Source organism: Schistocerca americana, chromosome 6 (genome assembly GCF_021461395.2).
Source record: "Schistocerca americana isolate TAMUIC-IGC-003095 chromosome 6, iqSchAmer2.1, whole genome shotgun sequence".
Classification (NCBI taxonomy): Eukaryota; Metazoa; Arthropoda; class Insecta; order Orthoptera; family Acrididae; genus Schistocerca; species Schistocerca americana.
The window spans coordinates 392,849,386-392,874,256 of NC_060124.1; positions in this window are offsets into that span (position 1 = coordinate 392,849,386).

The following is a 24,871-nucleotide window of genomic DNA, read 5'->3' on the forward strand; positions in this document are numbered from 1 at the left end:
GGGATGTGAATGCGTTCGAACAGGGCAGAATGGTCTCCGGGAGGCGGTACTGTCGTTCCGTGACCCTGCGGTCCGTACAGGGCACGTTGATCAACAGTGAGGTGCATGTGGAACCAGTGGAGAGAAAAGGGCCGTACACAGAGCCAACGGGGTATTGGACGACACAGTGTGTCCACAGCGCGATATGACTGCCATCTTGTCTGCTTGGCCGCAGCAGACAGAACAGCTTCGTTCACTGTGTTGGCGTGAAGTCTTAGAACTTTAATGTCTCCGTCGACGGTTCGACGCCGTCTTCTGCGAGCTGGACAGGTGGCACATATGTCATTGCATCGGCTTCCATTGACCAGAACCAACACCTCGCGTGGATCTGCACGGAGATAATTTGGCCTCCGATGTGTGATGGAGTTCGTAGCAGTTATTGTTTTGCCTCCCATGCATGCTGATGTAAAGCGTCTTCACATGTAGATTGTCTTCTTGGGTGTCTCCTCAGCACAGTTCTATGCAGCGAGCAGGTGTGGCCAGCGGGTGGTGACGCTGCGCGGCAGTTTGCGGCCCAGCGTTGTGTGACCGGCCAGCACGTTCGTAAAAGTTGAGGGCGGTCGTCTGGAAGAGGTCACGGAGCAGAGGGACGTCGTGAAGATGAGCGGTGGGGAAATCGTAAGGCAGGTGTAAGGCCAGCCGAAGCATGCGATTCTGCAGTGTCTCCAGCTTCTTCAGGTTCATGTCGGCGGCGTTCCCCCAGACGACGGCGGCGTACTGGAGTACAGGGCGGAGCAGCGCCTTGTACAGGGTGATGCCCAGCCGCGGTGGTTGTTGGGAGCCGGGGTTCAGCACCGGATACAGGATGCGGAGCCTGTTCCGCACTTTGGTCTTCACTTCGCGGATGTGCGGAACCCACGTGAGTCGGCGGTCGATGGTGACGCCGAGGAAATGCGCCGTTGGACGCCACGGGACAGGGCTGCCACCGACGGTGAGCGGTTGCAGGCCTGCAGGAACGAGTCGCCTGGTGACGATCAGGAACTGCGTCTTGGCCCCATTGAATTGTAGACGCCACTTGACTGCCCAGGCTGCCAGTGTGTCAACGGCGAGCTGCAGACGGCGGCGCAGGACGGCGGCATTGAGCCTCCTCGTATACAGAGCCGTGTCATCCGCGTACAGGGCGAGCCGCAGACGGTCGATCTTCGGCGCATCAGAAGTATACAGCGAATACAGGAGTGGCCCCAAGACCGAGCCCTGTGGCACACCGGCGTTGATGCGGCGGACGGAGGACAAGCCATGCGCGGCCCGCACATGGAAGGTTCTATCTGCAAGATAGGAACGGATGAGACGGACGTGCGACGTTGGGACCCCAAGTTCAAAACGTTTGAATAAGAGGTCGCGGTGCCACACACTGTCGAAAGCACGCGACACGTCCAGGAACACCGCGCCGAAGAACTCGCGCTGCTCGAGGGCGACGACCGCATCTTCCACTAGCCGAAGGAGTTGGTGAACTGCCGAGTGGCCCCCGCGAAAGCCGAACCGCTCTTCGGGCAGGAGGCCTTCCTCGTCAACGTGGCGCTGCAGCCGCCTGATGTACACCCTTTCAAAGACCTTGGAGACGGCCGGCAGTAAACTAATAGGTCTGTAGTTCGCGGGCTGACGCAGATCCTTCCCCATCTTCGGAATCGCCACGATCTCTGCATGCTTCCAGGACTGAGGAAAACTGCAGGACCGGAGGATTACATTAAAGACGTCGGCGAGATGAGTGACAGCCACCGGCGGCAACTTCCGAAGTAGGGCGTTGGAAACCTCGTCTAGGCCCGCAGCTTTCCTGGGGTTCAGGGCACGCAGGATGGACGACACCTCTTCCGCCGTCGTCTGTTCAATGACGTCATCGTCGTCGCGTGCCTCCAAGTAGCGCGGGAGCCGGTCAGCAACCAGGTCGTCGTGGACAGCGTCAGTCGGGTCTCCTATCGGCGTAAACGCAGCCTCAAAGACGTCTGCTAGGGCATCAGCCTTCGCAGCTGGCAGAACCGACACCGACTCAGAGGAAGGCCTCGGCGCTTGTTGGTGACGTCACGTCAGCTAGGCACGGCGAACGCCAGGTCTCTTGCAGGCAGACACGCCTGGGCATGCTTATCACTATAAATCTCTTATTTTTGGACAAAATGTTTGGTATTGTTTTGGATTCTGCTGTTTTATTTAGATGAAAGATTTTCTTACTATCGAAAAGCTACAAATGAAGATCATAGTTCTGTATTACTGAATCCTGTCGAAACAAACGTAGATCAGTATGACAAGATGCTTTGCCCCATTGCAAGCTTCGGAAATTTTACATTCAAGTAACTATATTTACTTGATCCATTTTGTTATCGAAACTTACCCCAACACCCTTACAATTAACTCGTTTCTTTATTTATTTATTTTCGTTTGAATATGAACTAATGTGAACTAATTTACATGTGTTAATGTCTAACTGTTGCCAATCATTAAATTACAGTCGATTTCAACGAAAGGAATTCTAAACAGGAAACAAAATATCTACATACATCGACAGTACTGCTGCGCTGAAACTTTTTTTAAACGTGCACATTAGAAAAGATAAATATTCCCATATTGCAACTGAAAGGCGAAACTTTATAAGATAAAAAAATTTTATAATATTCTTCTCGGGTATGCAGCCGGATCATAACGTCTTCATGACACAATATTTCCGCGGTCCATCTGGCCGCCATCTTCAGGTGAGAGTGCTGGTGCACGAATTCGCCGGAACTGACTTCCTAGCGCAAGCTGCGCCCCCTATATAGACGAGCAGAAGACCCACAACGCGTGCGCGAGAAGGTGCCGTAACTGCCCTCTAGCGCAATAAACATACCGCGCCGCCAGTGATGGAAATAGGCGAAATCGAGATATCGCTGTCAAAAATTAAAAAAAAAATTTTTATTCCGACGATCGAAACACAGACCGTTGTTTTTTGATGTCAGATAACACCGGGTCCCAAGTCTTACTTAAAAGATAGCCCTTGTCTCTATTAAGAAGATTGTCAGATAAACGAATCTATGGATTCTTTTAAAACACAGTCCCAATAGCGAGATGCAGGGGCAACCATTTGTGTCTTGTCATAGAGCATTCTGTGTCCTTCGGTGAGACAGTGCTCCGCCACTGCAGACTTCTCATGTTGAAGCAGCCGTGTGTGCCGCTGATGCTCAACACATCGGTCCTGAATGGTCCGGATTGTCTGCCCAAAATAAGCCTTCCCACAGTGGCAAGGGATCTTGTACACACTGGGCTTCCTCAAACCCAAGTCATCCTTTACAGAGCCAAGGAGCGCTCTAATCTTGGCTGGCGGACGAAAAATACTTTTGATATGGTATCTTTTCAGAATTCTTCCTATCTTCGAGGAAATGCTCCCAGCAAAAGACAGAAAGGCCACCGATTTGCAGGTATCTTCTGGAGGTGGAAAGTGATGGGAAGCTTCCGTTTCTGGATGTTCTGGTGTACAGAAAGGATGATGGGACACTGGGACACAGTGTTTATCGAAAGCCTACGCACACGGACCGTTACCTGCATGCATCTAGCTGTCATCCATCGTTCCAGCCTACGTGGGTCCTGCGGACGTTGGCGAGAAGAGCTTATGCCATTTCAGATGGAGAAAGCTTGACACAAGAATTGGACCATCTTAAGGTTGTGTTCAAGCAGAATGGCTATACAGATAAACAGATACGTCGTGCTTTCCAGTATGGACTTTCGCCTGAACCACCAGAAGATACCTGCAAATCGGTGGCCTTTCTGCCTTTTGCTGGGAGCATTTCCTCGAAGATAGGAAGAATTATGAAAAGATACCATATCAAAAGTATTTTTCGTCCTCCAGCCAAGATTAGAGCGCTCCTTGGCTCTGTAAAGGATGACTTGGGTTTGAGGAAGCCCGGTGTGTACAAGATCCCTTGCCACTGTGGGAAGGCTTATATTGGGCAGACAATCCGGACCATTCAGGACCGATGTGTTGAGCATCAGCGGCACACACGGCTGCTTCAACCTGAGAAGTCTGCAGTGGCGGAGCACTGTCTCACCGAAGGACACAGAATGCTCTATGACAAGACACAAATGGTTGCCCCTGCATCTCGCTATTGGGACTGTGTTTTAAAAGAATCCATAGATTCGTTTATCTGACAATCTTCTTAATAGAGACAAGGGCTATCTTTTAAGTAAGACTTGGGACCCGGTGTTATCTGACATCAAAAAACAACGGTCTGTGTTTCGATCGTCGGAATAAAAATTTTTTTTTTTAATTTTTGACAGCGATATCTCGATTTCGCCTATTTCCACCACTGGCGGCGCGGTATGTTTATTGCGCTAGAGGGCAGTTACGGCACCTTCTCGCGCACGCGTTGTGGGTCTTCTGCTGGCCTATACAGTATAGGGGCCGCAGCTTGCGCTAGGAAGTCAGTTCCTGCGAGTTCGTGCACCAGCACTCTCACCTGAAGATGGCGGCCAGATGGACCGCGGAAATATTGTGTCATGAAGACGTTATGATCCGGCTGCATACCCGAGAAGAATATTATCAATTATTACGCCGGGAAAGCCTTCGTAGCCATAAAAAAATTTGATTTGATAAAACAAGTATCTCTCTTTTGCCTCTGCTTCTGTCCCCCACCCCCTCCGCCAAAGTGTACAATCGCAAGATATTTTATTACCATTCAGTGCTCCTCACCCCATAGTCAACCAAGATACCTAAAGAAGAGCACCAATATGTTCACAGTTTCTTGTAAAAGCAAACCAGTACAAACGTAACTTCCTCAGATTTACAAATAATGTAAAAAAGCACGAATTCTGTTGCTGCTGGACCATGAAGTTGTTTTTGTATAAAACAGGTGGAAATTTAAGTTCAGGAGTACACTATTTGTTAAGAAGTGTAATGAATTGCACAACTAATTGATTGCAGAAATCTCTCAGAACAATGTATGTTGGTCAACTACCGCCAATAGTTTCACATTTTCCTGTGCCAGAGAAGGAGACACCACCATTATGAGTATGCCTGCAACAGACCTGGTGTTCGCCGTGCCTAGCTGACGTGACGTCACCAACAAGCGCCGAGGCCTTCCTTTGAGTCGGTGTTGCCAGAACCCACCAACGCCGCAGACCGAAAGAACGCCGACACTGGCGCGCAATGTGGCAAAATGTTGTCCTTTCGGACGAGTCCTCTGACTTATCCTGCAGTGATGACCGTCGTGGTGAACGCAGTCGGCCAAACTGTATTTCTGAATGGCGTAGTGGAGAAACGCCACATGTGATGGTCTGAGACGCCATTGCCTATAACACCCGATCTCACCTCCTACGATTTTGAGAACAATCTGAACGGCTACCGCTACATAAGGGAAGTCTGTCAGTCTGAGGTACTGCCCCAACTGCAGAGCGTTCCACATGCCATATTTCAGCAGCACATCACGCATGTGGCGAGGAATGTGCAAGCCTTCTTTGAAGAACAACGGGTGCCACTGCTTCTCTGGCCTACCCGTTCGCCTGACATATTGCCCACTGAACATGTCTGAGATATGGACAGTCGGCATGTAGTTCGTTCATGCCTTCTTGCAGACGCAGTTGAAGCTTTTGAACGCGCCTGTAAACCACGTGGCAGAGTATTCCCCAGCAGCATATTCAGACACTCATATCAAACGGATATTCATGTACATGGAATCACCTTTAAACGTAGTATGCCGCGCGGCATTAGCCGAGCCGTCTACGGCGCTGCAGTCATGGACTGTGCGGCTGGTCCCGGCGGAGGTTCGAGTCCTCCCTCGGGCATGGATGTGTGTGTGTTTATCTTGAGGATAATTTAGGTTAAGTAGTGTGTAAGCTTAGGGACTGATGACCGTAGCAGTTAAGTCCCATATGATTTCACACACATTTGAACTTTTTTTTTAAAACTTAGTATCTGTTTTCTTTGTCAGCAATGATTAGTTTGCATAGTAATTACAACAAAAATAATTTTATAAACATATATTAGCCTAGTGAAGAATTATTGTATTAAAGATCCGTTTCTTTTTCAATGCAGTTCTACAAAGACAACTTGTCGTGCTGATTGTTAAATAGCTTTCTTTGATTTAGTTTACAAGTTGCAACACCTTCGACACTATCACGCCTATGAAGGCGTGGCCTTCTCCAAATGTACTTCTGACAAAAAAGCGATTTTGTTTTCATAATGAAATATTTTCATAAAATACGTCATCCTTTACTTCACCCACTTAGGCCGGTATTACACTATCATATTTCTTTGACAAAAATTTGATCAAAGATATGATCAAATATTCGTCAAATTTGTTTGACAAAGATATTTGACGTGGCGCTAAAAAGGAGTATTACACTGTCATCATAGTTTTCGTCAAAGTTCAAGATGACTGACGACAACTTGTTATTCTGCGCAGCAGTTGCATGTACCACAATTGCACTGTGGGCGCATTAGGAAGAGAAGAGGGAAAAAAAAGAAAGAACCATACCTGCATGCAGCCGTGGATTTTACGACGAGACGATAAGGCATTCAACAAAATTTGTTACGTGAGCTTCTAGTGGAGGACGTCAAGTCGTACATAAATTTGCTCAGTGAAGTGTCTCGTCATATCACAAAGCACAATATTCACTAAAGAACTGCTACATCTGCAGAAGACAGGCTTACAGTAACACTCCCAACAGAACTCGAATACCACAGTGCACTTCAACGAAAATAATACCTGAAACGTTTGAAGCAATTTATAAAGCACTAAAAGGCCAATATCTGGAAGTAAATAAATGTTCAATATACTTTATGTGCATTAAGGACTATTTTTATTATAGATCAAAGTGACAAATTACTTTTTGTGTCCCACAACTACAAAATTAATAGATGAAGCTGATGAGGCGCTTTACAATGTGAGGCATCCTGAGTACAAAAATAGATTAAGAACACTGGAGAGCTCAGTAATATATACATATGATGAAATAAGTTTGTCCATACATACTTCTGCTTTCTCGTGAGAGTAGCTTGAGCGGAGGTCATTAATTTTCTTTTTTATGTCGTCAGCTCTGCACCCGGGCCGTATATCACAGCTCCTCCGCAATTTTTTTGTAGCTCTCCGATCTTCTTAATCTATGTTTGTACTCAGTCTGCCTTACGTTGTAAAGCGCCTCATAAACTTCATAAATTTCTATTAATTTTGTAGTTGACAGCACACACGAATTAATCTTCGCAGCCGTGTTTACAAACACGCTACTGGTGACAAAACGCTGCAGCGATGCTAGCGCTCCAAGTGGTAACATATTGCAGTGAACAGAAGGCAAACTACATTTATGATCAAATCTAGAGCTAGGCCCTAAATTTGGCCATATTTATTTTACGACAGCCGAGATTTGACAAAGTTCCCTAGTACATCATCAAATTTCTTTGACATAAATATTTGACATATCAACTTTGACAAAGAAATGTGATAGTGTAATACCAGCCTTAGGGACTGAATTTCCAAAAACAATGAAACACAATTTTCTTTGTATCTCCAATGGAGAAGTCAAATACCAATATTTATAGCTGCAGCTTTAAACATGCTTTATAGCTCTTTGGTATCGATTTATTTTCAACAAACTTAGCCACTATTTTATCCCCTTACGGGTTGAATTACCAAAAATGATGAATCACGAATTTTTTATTTCTAAGTGAGAAAGCAAATATCAGTTTTCGCAGTCCTAGCTTCAAAACTACCGTAACAGCGACATATTTTCAAAAAAATCTTCCATCTCCTATTCCACCTCCTTAGACGTGGATTTTCGAAAAATCGTTTCTCGAACGATGCTTGCAGTATAAGGTCAACACCCTCTGCAGATTACAAGTTTGTATCCTTATAGCTGCAGTCATGGACTGTGCGGCTGGTCCCGGCGGAGGTTCGAGTCCTCCCTCGGGCATGGGTGTGTGTGTCCCATAAGATTTCACACACATTTTTTATCCTTAGCGGTTTGGGCTGGGCGATAATGAGTCAGTGAATCCGTCAGGACATTTCCCTTAAGTTTTCTTTCGTATACGGAGATATCTGGATGAGCGGACGAGAATTTTACTGCAGTCCTTGCAAATGCTAATCTAGTTTCTCGTACAATCACTGCGCTGTATCAACAGGGTTAACCAGAAATTCATGGAAAAGTTAGAATTTCGTGCAGGGATATTTTCTGAATATTTTAATACAGGAACTCATGGTCTCCGGTGGCTCGTTACAGAGTAGTTTTATGATTATAATTATTTGGTTCCCATTAGTCTTGTTTCTGTGAAAATATCTTCGCAGCAGTAAACGTCCAACAAAAAATACAGAGTAACGCAATGACCTTCAGATGCGAAGGTATTGCGATGTAGTTGCCGTCGCTGTGGGTACAGCTCAGCATACCGCCATTGTGACGCTTTCCATGGATAGACGTATCCCTAGTAACATACGAGTAACACTGACAAAAAGCAAAGCCGAGACAGAACCGAGCAGTACCGAACGAAAACTTGCAGGCGATGAGCAGCAAAGTCGACATTACACTTGTGAAAATCAGTATAAAGGCAGGGCTCCAACGAAATTAATGTACGATATATCTAGCATACTGTATCGAATTTGCTATGAAAGCAGTAGACACACATAACACATAAACAATCATGGCGGAATTTCATAGTTTCTTTCATAACACGAGTAACAAAATAAGGCGTTTACATTTCTTAGCTGGAAATTGGTGTAAAGGCACTCACTACAATTTTGCGTTATTGCACTGTTAATACTTTGTCTAACCACTGTTCGTTCGAATTACATCAAAAATTCTCTTCGACACTGATTTTGTTAAGGAAATTGTGGCCCACTTTTCTCGTATTGCGCTTTTCAGCTTACAAATGCTCTCAAATTGCCTTCCGTTGCGATAAACACGCCTTAACAGTTATTCCCCAACGGTTTGCTATGTGGTTAATACACGGGTTACGTGCAGGCCAGAGGAAGACATGAATATCTTTATCTTTAAAGCACTTTTTGGTTGCAGCAGAAAGACGCACATATGCATTATTTTGTTGAAAGATTATCGTTTCATTCTCTAGGTTCTCATCCATTCTAATCAATTCTGTCTCTAGCATCTCTAGAGTTCATTGTAGTGTTCAGATAAACAATGCATGATTTACCTTTAGTGAAGAAGGCTGCACAAATCATAACACTTACACCACCAAAATTTCTGCTCATTCTTACCTGCTGCTCTGTTCTCAGATATTATTATAGCGCATATCTGTATGCGCTGTAAATGTTCTCTTGCACATTTTCGACATGGTTACCGCAGTTTCGAGAATACCAATTTGACTAGTTGCTAAGATGATTTGAAAATCGGTCCCGGCGTGAAAATAGGCACTGAGTGAATAAAATAAGGTGAAATTTGAAACTTTGGCTGGTTTTTCGTTGTACTGATTAACAGACGTTGCTGATGTACAATTATTCCAGCATGCTGAAAGTTTGTAAATACCTCGGTATCACCCTCAACCGAGTGTTCAGCTGGAGGGATAATACCAAGCTGAAGATCGCGGAAGCTAATAACAAGGTAGCTAAAATCAGACTCCTTCAACACAGAACAGTAGGGGCTGCGGCGCTAGTAACAACATATGAAGCAAGCTGGGAAATATGGCATAAACAGATTAGTATACAATGGAACAGCTGAGGTGTTAACACAAGCGCCAATAGTAATGACAATACCCAGGTTCAAATACCGACACCCGCCCTCACATCATCACCAAGATAGTCGACGACGTGCACAAAACAGATGTCAGAATACCTATAAAACCAAGGAGAGTAAAAGGAGACCGGAACACAAACAAATATAAAAAAGGTCTGCAATATAAACAAAAGAAATTACGAATAATGGAGCAATGCACCCAACCCTAGTTGAGGTTCTTGAGTGATTTCCCTCAGCCGTAAGGCGAATGCCGAGGTTGTGAATTTTCTCTCACAACCAACTTCAAGAAAATCCAAAAACAGGACCCAGATGAATAAATAAATTGTGACAAACCAGCATAACCTAAGTAAGGCATTAGGTCCTCTATGAGCCCGCATTCTATGACCCGAAGGTGGAGTGAAAGATTAAAAAAAAAAGTTGCAAGTGGATCTGAAAAGGGAATAACTGGTAGTGGTATAAGGTTCATTGCGCCGTGCGCTGTATGGTGGCTTGCTGAGTATGCATGTGACTGTAGATGTCAGCTTGGTGGAAGCAAATTTACAGCTGAAAATCAAACAGGTCGGACATACGGCGTGAGTACTGTCGCTTGCCTGTGACATAGTAGGATTTACCATGACACTTCGTTCACATTCGTTCACATGAGACGTTGTACTCGGAAATGTGACTCACTCTAGCGTGAGCATCGTGGGAACGCAACTTTATGAAAGGGACCATGACTCAGATTTCACCGCAGTGATCCTTACATCTGAAAGCTAATTTAAATTTCCACTAATTCTGCTCAATACGTTGTTTTAGTCGTATGTATCACAGTTAATTTTATTGCCTACTGAACACATTTGTCATCAATTTACACCAAATATCGAACTTCTAGAATATCTGTAAGACCTGGTAACATACAAAAATAACACTCACTGACTAACGGACAAACATCTGATAGTGACTGATCATTAAAACTGATTTCTCTTCTCACTAATGAGGCATCCAGCGTGCCGTTTCGCTTTCGACAAAGTCTAGGAAAAGCGTGGAAGATACTTAGGTCTTCTCCTCCACCTGCCTGACAAGGACGAACTTCATTACATGACAGGCGAGAGGTCTAGGTGAACACTACACACCAGTGCAACAGCGCCATTTCCTTGATCGCCACAGTCGTAAAGCAGCGCACACCTCAGCAACGTTTACCCCAAGTGCTGATTTCGCAGTATTCAGCCGTATCACCTCACAGTATTAATTCCACAGGGAGGCGTAGCCTTATCGCAACCTACCAACGCTCTGGGTTCATCTACTGCCGCCCATATTTACCTTTCACTTCATACCGGCTGTTCCGAGCCAGCGAGGTGCAGTAACGCTGTTTAGGGCCCCTTCCAGCGTAACTGCTAGGCCGAACTTTTACCTGTTAAAAGGGCTTGCGTTAAACTTTGAATCATATTCGACACGAAGTTCTGCACTGTGCGTGCCGCAGAAATTTCATAACGTGAGACCCGTATGACGAGGGAATTTCAATGAACTGCTCAGGAGTTCTGTTGAATCGATGCGCATGTGGGAGTAGTGCGAGTATCGACGTGTGTGTGTGTGTGTGTGTGTGTGTGTGTGTGTGTGTGTGTGTGTGTGTGTGTGTGTGTTGAGAGAGAGAGAGAGAGAGAGAGAGAGAGAGAGAGAGAGAGAGGTTTTTTTCATAACGCGAGCACATATATGGCATGCATCATAATTAATAGCGAACACTGACATGTTTGAAAATATACGACGGTAGGAATAAAAACGTTCCTTTAAACATGGACCTGCCATTGAGCCCTTTGCAAAACACACTACTGGCCATTAAAACTGCTACACCACGAAGGTGACGTGCTACAGACGCGAAATTTAACCGACAGGAAGATGCTGTGATATGCAAATGATTACCTTTCAGATCAAACACACAAGGTTGGCGCCGGTGGCGACACATACAACGTGCTGACATGAGGAAAGTTTCCAACCGATTTCTCATACACAAACAGCAGTTGACCGGTGTTGCCTGGTGAAAAGTTGTTGTGATGCCTCGTGTATGGAGGATAAATGCGTACCATCACGTTTCCGACTTTGATAAAGGTCGGATTGTAGCCTATCGCGATTGCGGTTTATCGTATCGCGACATTGCTGCGCGCGTTGGTCGAGATCCAATGACTGTTAGCAGAATATGGAATCGGTGGGTTCAGGAGGGTAATAAGGAACGCTGTGCTGGATCCCAACGGCCTCGTATCACTAGCAGTCGAGATGACAGGCATCTTATCCGCATGGCTGTAACGGATCGTGCAGCCACGTCTCGATCCCTGAGTCAACAGATGGGGACGTTTGCAAGACAACAACCATCTGCACGAACAGTTCAACGACGTTTGGAGCAGCATGGTCTATCAGTTCGGAGACCACAGACAGGAGCGCCTGCGATGGTGTACTCAACGACGCACCTGGGTGCACGAATGACAAAACGTTATTTTTTCGGATGAATCCAGCATCATGATGGTCGCATCCGTGTTTGGCGACATCGTGTTAACGCACATTGGAAGCGTGTGTTCATCATCGCCATACTGGCGTATCATCTAGCGTGATGGTATGGGGTGCCATTGGTTACACGTCTCGGTCACCTCTTGTTCGAATTGACGGCACTTTGAACAGAGGACGTTACATTTCAGATGTACCCGCTTATCATCCGCATTTCTTCTTGGTGTAGCAGTTTTAATAGCCAGTAGTGTATACTAACTGCTTATAAATCACTTGACTGCACAACTTTTTACGTCTGGAAGACGCCAATCCTTTATGTCTGACGATTGCCATTAATAATAATTATAATAATACTGTATAAGGTCTGAGGGAATTTAGTGACAATTACGTAGTTATTGTTGTGTTGTGGTGTCAATTAGCTCGTTTCTCTGTTGTGAAGTGATTAATAAAACAGTTTATGGTCATTTGTTGAAACTATCTACAGCTGAAAGAGGGCATTTTCATAAGATATTTAAGAATCTGTGATGTATACATCTCAGTTTTATTCTCATAAATGTGTGTTATCAAATATAAAGTACGTGTAGTGGGTGGACTATGGGCGCAAGAATGTTTTGGCTCTATGGTACTTAACATCTATGGTCATCAGTCCCCTAGAACTTAGAACTACTTAAAACTAACTAACCTAAAGACATCACACAACACCCAGTCATCACGAGGCAGAGAAAATCCCTGACCCCGCCGGGGTCTATGGTCATCAGTCCCCTAGAACTTAGAACTACTTAAAACAAACTAACCTAAAGACATCACACAACACCCAGTCATCACGAGGCAGAGAAAATCACTGATCCCGCCGGGAATCGAACCCGGGAACCCGGGCGCGCAAGAATGTATTTATGCATTCATTTCACTAAGTATAAAGCCTATACACAATAATGCTAGTTCCTGAAAAGTATAATTTTGCTAACTTATGTAGTCCGTGTTAGCCTTAGGAAATAGTGATATTACTAATGATATTTTAAAAAATTTGGTTTCGTGACTGAAAAACAATCGAATTCTTTTTTTTTTCACCCCTTAGCAAATTTCATTTTTTCCTTCAGGGGTAATTACTCCCCGCTTGAGAACGAGTGCTTTAAAGGGTATGGAGCTGATGCATACTTGTGTGAGTGTTATCAGCGCATCACAGAGCTCGAGAGGTCACAGAGTTTGAGAGGGGCCCCCTTTTGGGTCTCTACTTGGCCCGCTGGTCAAATCATGTAGTACCCAGATTTGTGTGTCATTCAGATGTGATCAAGTTCCAGTATTGGACTACAAGGGAACGTGAGGGGAGGGATATTCGTTGTGAAGGCTCAAGTGGATCACGCCTAACTGCTACAAGGGAGGATCGCCGTAATGGACACCAACACATCGTAATCCCATCACATCCGCGGCTGTCATCCGAGAACAAGTACTCCAATGGCTTGCACAGGTACAGCAGTTTTACTCCTGGCGTCGTGGTTTGGGGAGGCATTGGGTATGACTTACACAGCCCTTAGTGACTGAGAGAACTCTAATGGCATGACAGTATGCCTCGGATGTCCTGCGTTCTCATGAGTTGTCTCTCACACGACAGTATTGTAGTGATATTTTTCGACCAGCTCGTCCCCTCAGAGCACGTGTCAGTATGAACTGTCTGTTTGATGTTGATGTACTACTGCCCCGGTTCGTGCGCAGTAGAAATTGTGTGGTAGCTGCTCAGACGTCAACTTCATCCCAGTGCCGTATCCAGGAGATCAAGGACCAGTTTCAACAGTTGTGGGCCGGCTTGCCTCCGGAGAGGATTGGTTGGTTGGTTTGGGGAAGGAGACCAGACAGCGTGGTCATCGGTCTCATCGGATTAGGGAAGGAAGTCGGCTGTGCCCTTTCAGAGGAACCATCCCGGCATTTGCCTGGAGTGATTTAGGGAAATCACGGAAAACCTAAATCAGGATGGCCGGACGCGGGATTGAACCGTCGTCCTCCCGAATGCGAGTCCAGTGTCTAACCACTGCGCCACCCCGCTCGGTCCGGAGAGGATAAACATGGCTGACAGAAGTAACCGGAAATAAATTTTCGATATATGAAGTATACAGCCAACCGGTTGCATAAGTTTAATGTAGAAACCTTGACTAGGTTTAGACATCACTAAAGGTATCTCCTTCAGAAGGAAGTCACATAAGTTACATGACGTTAAAACTGTAAACATACTTGATGAGTTAAGGAGCTCAAGTCAGACAGCAGAAAATATGAAATAATTTCCTCCATGGATACAGTAAAAAATGGTACAACAGGTACAGCTTGTTACAAAGATCAGACATAAGACTCTTCTATAGTTTTAACCTCATGTGATTTCTATGACTTCCTTCTCAAGAAGATATCCTTAGTTTTATCGAAACCTGGTCAACGTTTTTACGTGAAACTATGCAATCAGTTTGTTGTATAGTTCATACACTGAAGTTTCATTTAGTTTCCTCCCCCCTTTCGGGGGTCTTCAAAAATGTTCAAATGTTTGTGAAATCTTATGGGACTTAACTGCTAAGGTCATCAGTCCCTAAGCTTACACACTACTTAACCTAATTTATCCTAAGGACAAACACACACACCCATGCCCGAGGGAGGACTCGAACCTCCGCCGGGACCAGCCGTACAGTCCATGAGTGCAGTGCCCCAGACCGCTCGGCTAACGCCGCACGGCTCGGGGTTCTTCATTTTTGTTGTCATACAGTGTGTATCAGAAGTTATGGTTGGTGCAAAAAGGTCGCTTTAGTAATTTATGTTCCGCTGATTGTATGCCACTCTACTGTTTTCACATCATGCTGAGGACCTTGATGTGAGCAATGAGAATTTTCCCTGGTTCTCAACCGGGGAGTAATTACCCGTGAAGGGTAAAATGAAATTTGCTAAGGGATGAAGAAAAAAGGATTCGATTGTTTTTCAGTTCATACACCAATAAATGCAGCCATATTTCCTCAAAAAAAAAAAAAAAAAAAAAATAGCAGACGCTACTGGCACATCAATCTGAAGCGCTAAATGGCCGGCTTGCCTCCAGAGAGGATAAACAAGGCTGACAGAAGCAACCGTAAATAAATTTTCGATATATGAAGTATACAGCCAACCGGTTGCATAAGTTTAATGTAGACACATTGTCTAGGTTTAGGCACCACTAAAGGTATCTCCTTCAGAAGGAAGTCACATAAATTACATGACGTTAAAATTGTAAACATACTTGATGAGCTAAGGAGCTCAAGTCAGACAGCAGAAAATATGAAATAAAGTCCTCCATGGATACAGTAAAAAATGGTACAACAGGTACAGCTTGATAAAAAGATCAGACATAAGACTCTTCTATAGTTTTAACCTCATGTGATTTATATGACTTCCTTCTGAAGAAGATACCCTCGGTGTTATTGAAACCTGGTCAACGTTTTACGTGAAACTCTGCAATCAGTTTGTTGTATAGTGATGTGTTGGCGAATGTGCCAACACCTTGTAAATAGAGGAGGCCGAAATGCACGCTATCTAACGCAGACGGGCGTGATTTCTGGAACAGGATAAGTAGTGAATGTTAATAAGAAAAGTATGCAGCTCCTCGAATACTTAACTTTTATTTATCCTTGTTGTGAATACAGCATTCTTGATGAGACATTTCATACGATAACTATCAAACTATGTAAGGCTAATGGCACCTTGCTAGGTCGTAGCCATGGACTTAGCAGAAGGCTATTCTAACTGTCTCTCGGCAAATGAGAGCAAAGACTTCGTCCGTATAGTCGCTAGCAATGTCGTCGTACAACTGGGGTCGAGTGCTAGTCCGTATCTCGAGACCTGCCTTGTGGTGGCGCTCGGTCTGCGATCACACAGTGGCGACACGCGGGTCCGACATGTACTAAATGGACCGCGGCCGATTTAAGCTACCACCTAGCAAGTGTGGTGTCTGGCGATGACACCACATATAGTTTATACACTGAAGTTTCATTTCGTTTCCTCCCCCTTTCGGGGTTCTCCATTTCTGTTGCCAGGCAGCGTGTATCAGAAGTTATGGTTGGTGCAAAAAGGTCGCTCTAGTAAGTTATGTTCCGCTGATTGCATGCCACTCTACGTTTTCACATCATGCTGAGGATCTTGTTGTGAGTAATGAGAATTTTCCAGACATTGATTGTTCTTGAGTTCATACGCCAATAAATGCAGCCGTGTTTCCCCAAAGAAATAAAAAAAACACATTTTAATATCAGTCTTACAATTGACAGTTGCAGTACTGATGTCGAGGAACTGTATGGTAACCGATTGCTCAGTGCCCGACCGTTATTATGCAGTGTTCTACTTTGGGTTTGTGCATACCAGTAATGCTGTTAGCAGACGCTAGTGACACATCAATCTGAAACGCTAAATGACGCAACGGTTTTATCATTCCAACTCGCTTAGTTCGGTTAAAATCGATACGCCACCTGCTGGAGTCCGAAGAACGAGCTGGTGCGTGTGCAACGATCAGAGCGTGCCTTCCCGTTAGCATTTCCCGCACAATGCCGAAAGCAGCGCTTGCGTCGTGCATGAATCACCCTGAATTTTACTATTGGACCCGGTATTTTTGTAACACCCCACCCGTCACTTATCTGGTTTTGGCGTGCGTTCACCCCAGTTAATTGACTAACAGATCAACAGAGAGTGCAAGATTGCCGCAATATCGGATAACGCAAAGAAAGTAATAAGGCCCTGGACTCCTGATTGAACTGCGGTGGCAGTGTTGACATTAATTGATTCAGAGTTGATCACTTTTAATTAAAAGGGGTGCACATTGATGTTATATTCAGCTATTGAACACCAGATGCAAATGTTGAACATAAAATTAATTAAGAAAGTGACTTGAGATTTCAACTACTTGATTGAAAACAGATGCAGTCGATTAGCACGAATTTATTTTAACTCCCGACCTTCAATCATCACATAACATGACTCTCCTATCGGTCAGTGGTAATACATTGCGTTTATGTGGAGTAAAGCGCGATAAATCGAAATTGATTCCTATCGACTGACTCAGGCGAAATGCGAAGTGCGAGAAGAATTCCATAATACACAGCCCATGAAACCCTCGTGGAAACTTTGCCGACGTGATCCAACAAATTAATCAGCCAGAGAGGGTGCAATATCACCGAATTCAGCGTGGCGGGGCGCCGTCATTGAGAGAATGTCGGCTGGTCTTGTGGTGCTGCAAGGCTGCGCACGTCTATTCACTCCTAGCTATCTTGCTCAGTGCATAGCTGAACCAAGACTTTCTATCTCCAAGCTCAATCGTTCCCTTTGCTAAGTCCTAAACTGCAGAGATGCTCACTCTTTCTCAGGCAAGCTGAGTAAAGAACGCCACGTCCGCACTCTAGGCAAGCTGGGAACTGAAGACCACTAAGGAGACTTCTGCCAGTCTGCTCTTCGCCTCGGTTTCCCCTCCAGCAAAATCACTTGAGCCAATTGCAGGGCCAGTAGCATTAATTATGCGTCGCTTCTCTGCACCGGCCAATGCCTGCTCTGGGAAGTGAACAAATTCCCACAAAATTTCCCTTCCTCTCAACTTCTGCTATTTAACTCCTCCCAGGCCACCCATCAAGGTTAGCGTCTGCACACAACACCATTTTTTCCGGAATTCTGACTCCCAGGAGAATACTTCAAATTCCTCGGTCCTACGTTCCCATCGGAGGCCGGCGTACATTCTGTCGCTCTTCACCTGATTTACTTCAGACTCTGCGGACCGTGAATTCAGCGTGAAGTTGCTATGGTCACGAACACGCATATTTTGGCCTCTGTTGACCGCTCCACTGTAGCTTTGCGCGGCTTTCTCGCATGTTTCACTGAAAACGGGACGACGGACATTTATCAACAGACGTACAAATTCCCCGTCTGCTTCCCGGTACATCAGCATGGGGTCAACCACCCACTCACTGTCACTCATCTTAAGGCAGCTGGAGGCCGCACCCCGTTACCGCTTTCTCAGAAAGGCAGCTGGGGGCCGCACCCCGTTACCGCTTTCTCAGAGCTTGAGCCGCCCTAAGCTGCCTATTGTCGCTTCCCTTCGCCGCTCCCCAGCCGGCCAAGGTCAGTTCTGAATACGTCCCTGGGATAAACTAGCCTCCAAACTAGCCTCCAGTAAATGGACGCGTTTCCACAAAGTTTTCATGTCGTGTGAATTACTTTAAAACCATCACCTGACATTAATTATTCTAATACGTCCATACTATACCCTCTACAAGATGCATTGTGCCTTGTCAGTCATTTTTGTTCAGCCCTACTGTTCGCTCCACGTAAGTTAGGTGATATTTAATGACTTCATGTAAGTTCTTGCCATCTTACATTTTATTCCAAAAAATTGTCATATTAGTTGCAAATAACAGGCAAGTAAATATGACTGTTCTTGCTTCATTATATTTCAGGTGTGCAGCCGCTTAAGCCCTGATTCTTCTTCTAATATTACGGCTATAGTTATATGTAGTACAGTGTGAGCTGCACTCGTTCCATCCTTTTAAACTTGCTGACGGCATCACTGCATGTTTGGCCATGCAGTCCATGCAGGATGAGGTGGTCGATGCACAGTCGAAAATTTTCATCTTAAGTGCCGGGTGAGTTCATTTGTTTGCTCAGAAAGGGAGGCCATCATTGTTTGCCCAGTTTTGGCCTGTCTTCTACATCCTGCGACGACAGAATCGAAGCGCATTTCCTCCAATTTTTCTCAAACTATTTTACAGAAACTGTTTGGTAAAAATACTTCATTTTTGCGTTAACTGGAGCTTCATATGTTAGCTTCATGATGATGTGCCTATCATTTCTTAATTACAGTTATCACGATATTTGCATTTAAGCGAGACCCGTGCGAATTTCGAAAAAATTTGCTATGAGAAATATGATTTTGTGTTTGGTGCATATTACATAATGTTGCTGCATTTGAAATTTAGCTAAAATACTGATCTTTTCTTTAAACTTGGGTGAAGGTCCCTGTCTTCAGTATCGATAAAATTGCTCTGCTGTAGCGCACTCATTTACGATCGTCGCTTGCCAGCGATAAGGCCAGACTGAAGTATCTACAACATTTCTCATATTCCATAAATGGATTGAGATAACGAAATGAGATACTGAAAAATGTTAGCATGCAAAAAAGTGGTTATCAAGGGAAACTTCATTACCTACCGTGTTATTCCACTAACAAAAAAATGTTCAAATGTGTGTGAAATTTATGGGACTTAACTACTAAGGTTATCAGTCCCTAAGCTTACACACTACTTAACCTAAATTATCCGAAGGACACACACACACCCATGCCCGAGGGAGGAATCGAACCTCCGCCGGGACCAGCCGCACAGTCCATGACTGCAGCGCCTAAGACCGCTCGGCTAATCCCGTGCGGCTATTCCACTAACGATAGCCTGCTTCAGTCAAAGAATGTAATTTTTAAGGGCTGTCGACAGCTTCTGAAACAAGTACTGTGGGTTTTGGAACAGCATAAGCGAAGACATTACAAGTTTATTTTTGCGCTGAGGATGTGCTTTTCCATAAGTTGCTGACTTTACTTTTCTTCAATTTCTCAAACCACGTTTTCAGAATTCTATTGCAATTTGCGTCTGCGCAGAATGTTAGTGAGGTGACGATGTGTAAACTCCGCTTTCTTTTGGCAAAAGAATAAGAAAATTTTAACGTGGCAACAAGAGAAATGTAGATTTTACGCAAATTTACTCATGACGCTTTTCTGAAAGATACAATTAGTTAATAAGCCAGACGAAAATAAATTGCTGCTTTTGTTGCATTTTCAGCGGAATTCTCTCTAGACACTAACCAGAGAAGAGGTGACAGTAGATCTTTTTGAATGGTCACCATGCAAGCGTGGGCGTGGAAGGACTTTACTGAATCTTTACAAAAAATGTGAGCCTATGCTTCAGTTGAGAGTGGCACTTTCTCTTCAGCACTTGGCATTTCACCTACAGCGCCTGCCTGCAACCCCCACCACTACTGCTATACCCACATATACCCTGCCTATTCCGCATCTGCACGCTACGTTATTCTCCGCCCACTCTACACAGGCGCCAGGCGTTGATCGGCGGCAAAGAAGTAAACTGTGCTTGAATTATATCTGAGGCTGTGGAGTCGATCCACGCTGAGAAGTTGCTGTGTCACTCTGAGAACTGCACCGTCGCCAAGTCTTTGTAAGTTTATTACAGAAAGCGCTGGATTCCATGACTTATCCAAAATGAAGCCGCCATCTCTGTTAATTAGATTCGTCGTCGAGCGAATTTCAGTTTCCTCTTTCACGACCGAGTCCCAGAAAGATGGTGTAGACGCTAGAATATCGACGTTTTCGTACAGAGTAGAGTCTCCACTACCAATGCAGTATTCTGCCATAGCTGATTTATTTGGTTGTAAGAGGTAGGTGTACCTGCACTGTACATGGACTGTACAAATGTAGCCTCTCAAACATTGGACAGAAGATTCGTATCCACGTACCCGAAATTTAATGGACCAGTCATTGCGCCACAAAAACATTAAAATGCGCTACCGTTCGTGGTTGAAGACAGTAGAATCATCTTCTCATGTGTGCAGAAGATATTCTTTTCTTGGACCACATTGCATCGATATCTGTCAAATAGTGAAAAACATGAGGGTTTATAGCAATGATTATATTCCACACCATAATAATAAAATAAGTAATCATTGTTGCTTCGTTTATTTTATAAATTTGGTAAGAAGCATATTCGGTGTAGACCTCTCATTCCTGACCTGAGATGTTATGAATGAAAATTTTATACAGTGTGTGTTGTGACTTGGCAAGACAGCCAAGCCACTATGAGATAGCCGAAAGGCACGCGTTTAAGCTCACGCAGGCTGGCGTGAGGTCTGGAACAGTTAAAGGAATAGATGGTGGTGGTTAGTGTTTAACGTCCCGTCGACAACGAGGTCATTAGAGACGGAGCGCAAGGTCGGGTTAGGGAAGGATTGGGAAGGAAATCGGCCGTGCCCTTTCAAAGGAACCATCCCGGCATTTGCCTGAAACGATTTAGGGAAATCACGGAAAACCTAAATCAGGATGGCTGGAGACGGGATTGAACCGTCGTCCTCCCGAATGCGAGTCCAGTGTGCTAACCACTGCGCCACCTCGCTCGGTAGTTAAAGGAATAGAGACTAGCAAAAAAGGTACGTAGCTTCTGGAATACTTAACTTTAATCCATAATTGGTGAACATTGGTCTGACGGTACATGCATCACAAGATAAATAGCAAATGATAATGGCGCCTTGCTAGGTCGTAGCAAATGACGTAGCTGAAGGCTATGCGAACTATCGTCTCGGCAAACGAGAGCGTAATTTGTCAGTGAACCATCGCTAGCAAAGTCGGCTGTACAACTGGGGCGAGTGCTAGGAAGTCTCTCTAGACCTGCCGTGTGGCGGCGCTCGGTCTGCAATCACTGATAGTGGCGACACGCGGGTCCGACGTATACTAACGGACCGCGGCCGATTTAAAGGCTACCACCTAGCAAGTGTGGTGTCTGGCGGTGACACCACAGTGTGTTTATAAATTAGTTGTACAAAAGTAACTGTGGGAGCGGGAAGATAGACAAAATAAACAAACAGTTATGCCCTATGCAGCAGTCGGCGGCAAAGACGTTAATTATTTGAGTGCTGTTTATTCTTTGCCTTTGTTCTATGGAGAGATAATTTTCCATTGTTGATTATTCACTTGTATGTTTTTACGAGGAAGAGAATTATAAAGCTTTTATGTTCTCGCATGTACTTATGTAGCGGCCACATAACCTTTAGTTGTGAAAAAGGTAAATAACCTACAGAAATGTTTGATACAGTATGTCCTCAAGTTGTGTTTACAAATGTTCAATGTGGCTACTTTTTTAACAAGACAAATTCCCACCTGTAATCAGTTTCTTGCCAGATCCTATGAAGTAGGTCTTGATATATGGTGGCAGCAGATGTGATGTCCATTGTCACAGGTCGTCGACGTTTTCGGAAGCGGAGGAACAAACACTCTTGTCTTTGATGTAACCCCACACACAGAAGTAAATTAGGGACAGATCAGGTGATCATGATGGCCACGATACTGTTCGACCACATCCAGTCCAAATCGGCACATTCCTACGGAGATGAGTGACAACTTCACGATGATAATGCGGTGCCGGCCGCGGTGGCCGAGCGGTTCTAGGCGCTTTAGTCCGGAACCGCGCGACTGCTACGGTTGCAGGTTCGATTCCTGCCTCGGGCATGGATGTGTGTGATGTCCTTAGGTTAGTTAGGTTTAAGTAGTTCTAAGTTCTAGGGGACTGATGACCTCAGATGTTAGGTCACATAGTGCTCAGAGCCATTTGAACCATTTTTGATAATGCGGTGGCGCTCCGTCTTCATGGAAAATAAATTCTTTGTCCATATTGTTAGGTAACGGGCGAGTTGTGGCGCCCTGAAAATATCCAAAGTTCGGAGTTGGCGTGGTCGCACGGGCCGCTCGGCAAGCCGGGGCTCGTCAGCAACCGTGTGGTGCCCAACATTAGCCGGATGAAGAAGGGTGGCCCCAGCGCGTGGTCCAGGCCGACCGCGTGGCTGGGAATTCCATGTTGACGCCGTGTCGAGGAGTGGGCATTGTGTCGATTTGTATGCCGGGAGTGCCAAAGATGGCGGACTTTGTGAAAACATAATGGCAGACATTTCACAGTTCATGCAGAAATTAATAATAGCCAGAAGAATCATAATATCTTAAAAAGAAACATGTACATTACCATTATTTGCACGACGATTCTGATGGTGTAATCAGATTTTCAATATCTTTATTAGTTTAAAGTTTAGCATCTGACTGGAAATTATACAAGTAACACCCAACAACGAATTTCCAAAATCTAAAAGGTTCATCCGATTTTGTTGATCGATGTGTCTTTAGAAAGCTATTAGTGTAAACCTAAATTGGTATGAATTACAGGCATGTAACTTGAATAGCACATGAGTTATTGGAGGTCAAAGTAGTCGACTACTGTTGATCGCGTGAGGCCGTAACTACTCCACAGTTACACGAAAAAACGGTAGCAGCATGCTTATAAATATATTTTTCGTCTATGTCTTTGTTTATATCCGGTATGTACTATTCATGAATAAATTGGTAAAATATTTACTGTGTTTTACAAAGCACAGGGATATTAGGCTACTGGCCTACTTTTGTTTCTATTCCTTTGATATATGTTTCTTTGATTTGTTTATGTATTTAATAATGTGTGTTAGAGTGCTGGACGGGAAGGGTCGATGGATGGTCGCGGGAAATACTTGGAGAGGGTTGAGCAGTTTGCGCGCGGTCGTGCGGGAGATATTTCGTAGTGGCGACTTGTGCACTTGTGAGGTTTCCATGGATATTTAATTGCTGGACCATCGACACCAATAAGTGGTTTGCAGTAATAAACGGCATTCTTAAAGGTACTTCTGCTATCATACTCATCATTTAAAGTCGTTGAAAATAGTACAAGCAGATTTTATTTAACTGTAATCTTTCATTTGTAAATTTCTATGTTATATTCAAAATTCGCAATTGCCGAGTGGTAGGAACCTTCGACCATTCGATTGGTGTGTATATTCAAATTGTATACTGTAGAATCAGCAGTATTTGTCTTGTAATGCAGCAACTACGGATCCCAGCCCCTAGGCAATGAAACCAGCCAAAACTTTTAATATTTCAAGTCTGTGGGTACGTAGTTGAGGGCCACCATTAATTTTCTGTTTGAAAGCCCGCAATATACTGTTGTAATTGAGCCATTAGATAATGTTCAAACTTGTGTAGGTACGATATGCCAGCTACAACCGAGTTGGCAAAAAAGAAAAAAAATCAATATTGTTACAGCTTACAGCACGAAGAACATTTGGCTAATGCGAGTCCTGAACATGCTGGATTAAGTGACATGGTTTCTGCTCACACCATGTCCTAACGTTATTCCGATTCTCTTGACTACAGATGTGGAAGGTGGCTTGTTCACTGAACAGAATCTTATTAAGAAAATCATCTTCAGTCTCCATTTTGCCAACATTTGTACACAAAGCTCAGCTCGTTTTTCTTTGTCACTTTCCCTCAAAGCTTGCAACAGTTCCAGTTTGTAGGATCTGAATGGCAGGCGTTTCCATAATACCACCTCACTGTAATGTTATGTCTGTTCAATTCTAAGCTGGCATGTCTCGTTGATTTACCTGGACTACAAATGTAAGACTGCCAAAGTTGTTCAATTGCTGTGTCAGAGACTGCTGGCCATCCCTGACCCGTCGTCCTATGTGATACACAGCTAGTTTTTACCGATTAATAACGGTTTGTCTTTGAAATGGTGGATTGCGATATTTAATCCTGAATTGTCTCTGTACTGTATTAGTGCATTTGGATTCATGAAGCCGTAAACAATACTTCGCGTACTCCGCACATTTATATGACTCCATGATGACTGCTGGAATACGCATTAATGCGTACCAACCAGCGGGAATGTCGAGATCAAGCAGTGTTAGGCGGGAATAAAATTTGAAGATGTATTGCATTCAGTGATGTATTAAAGTTATTTACCATTATCACAATGCAACGTTGTTTTTGTATAACTCATTCATAAACACACTGCATTGATGGACAGTGCGTTAGTGTGACACAAAATAAGATTAAAATAGTCATTTTAAAAAATTGGCGTGATTGACCAGAATTTTAGAACGTGTTTGAATATGTACTATTTAT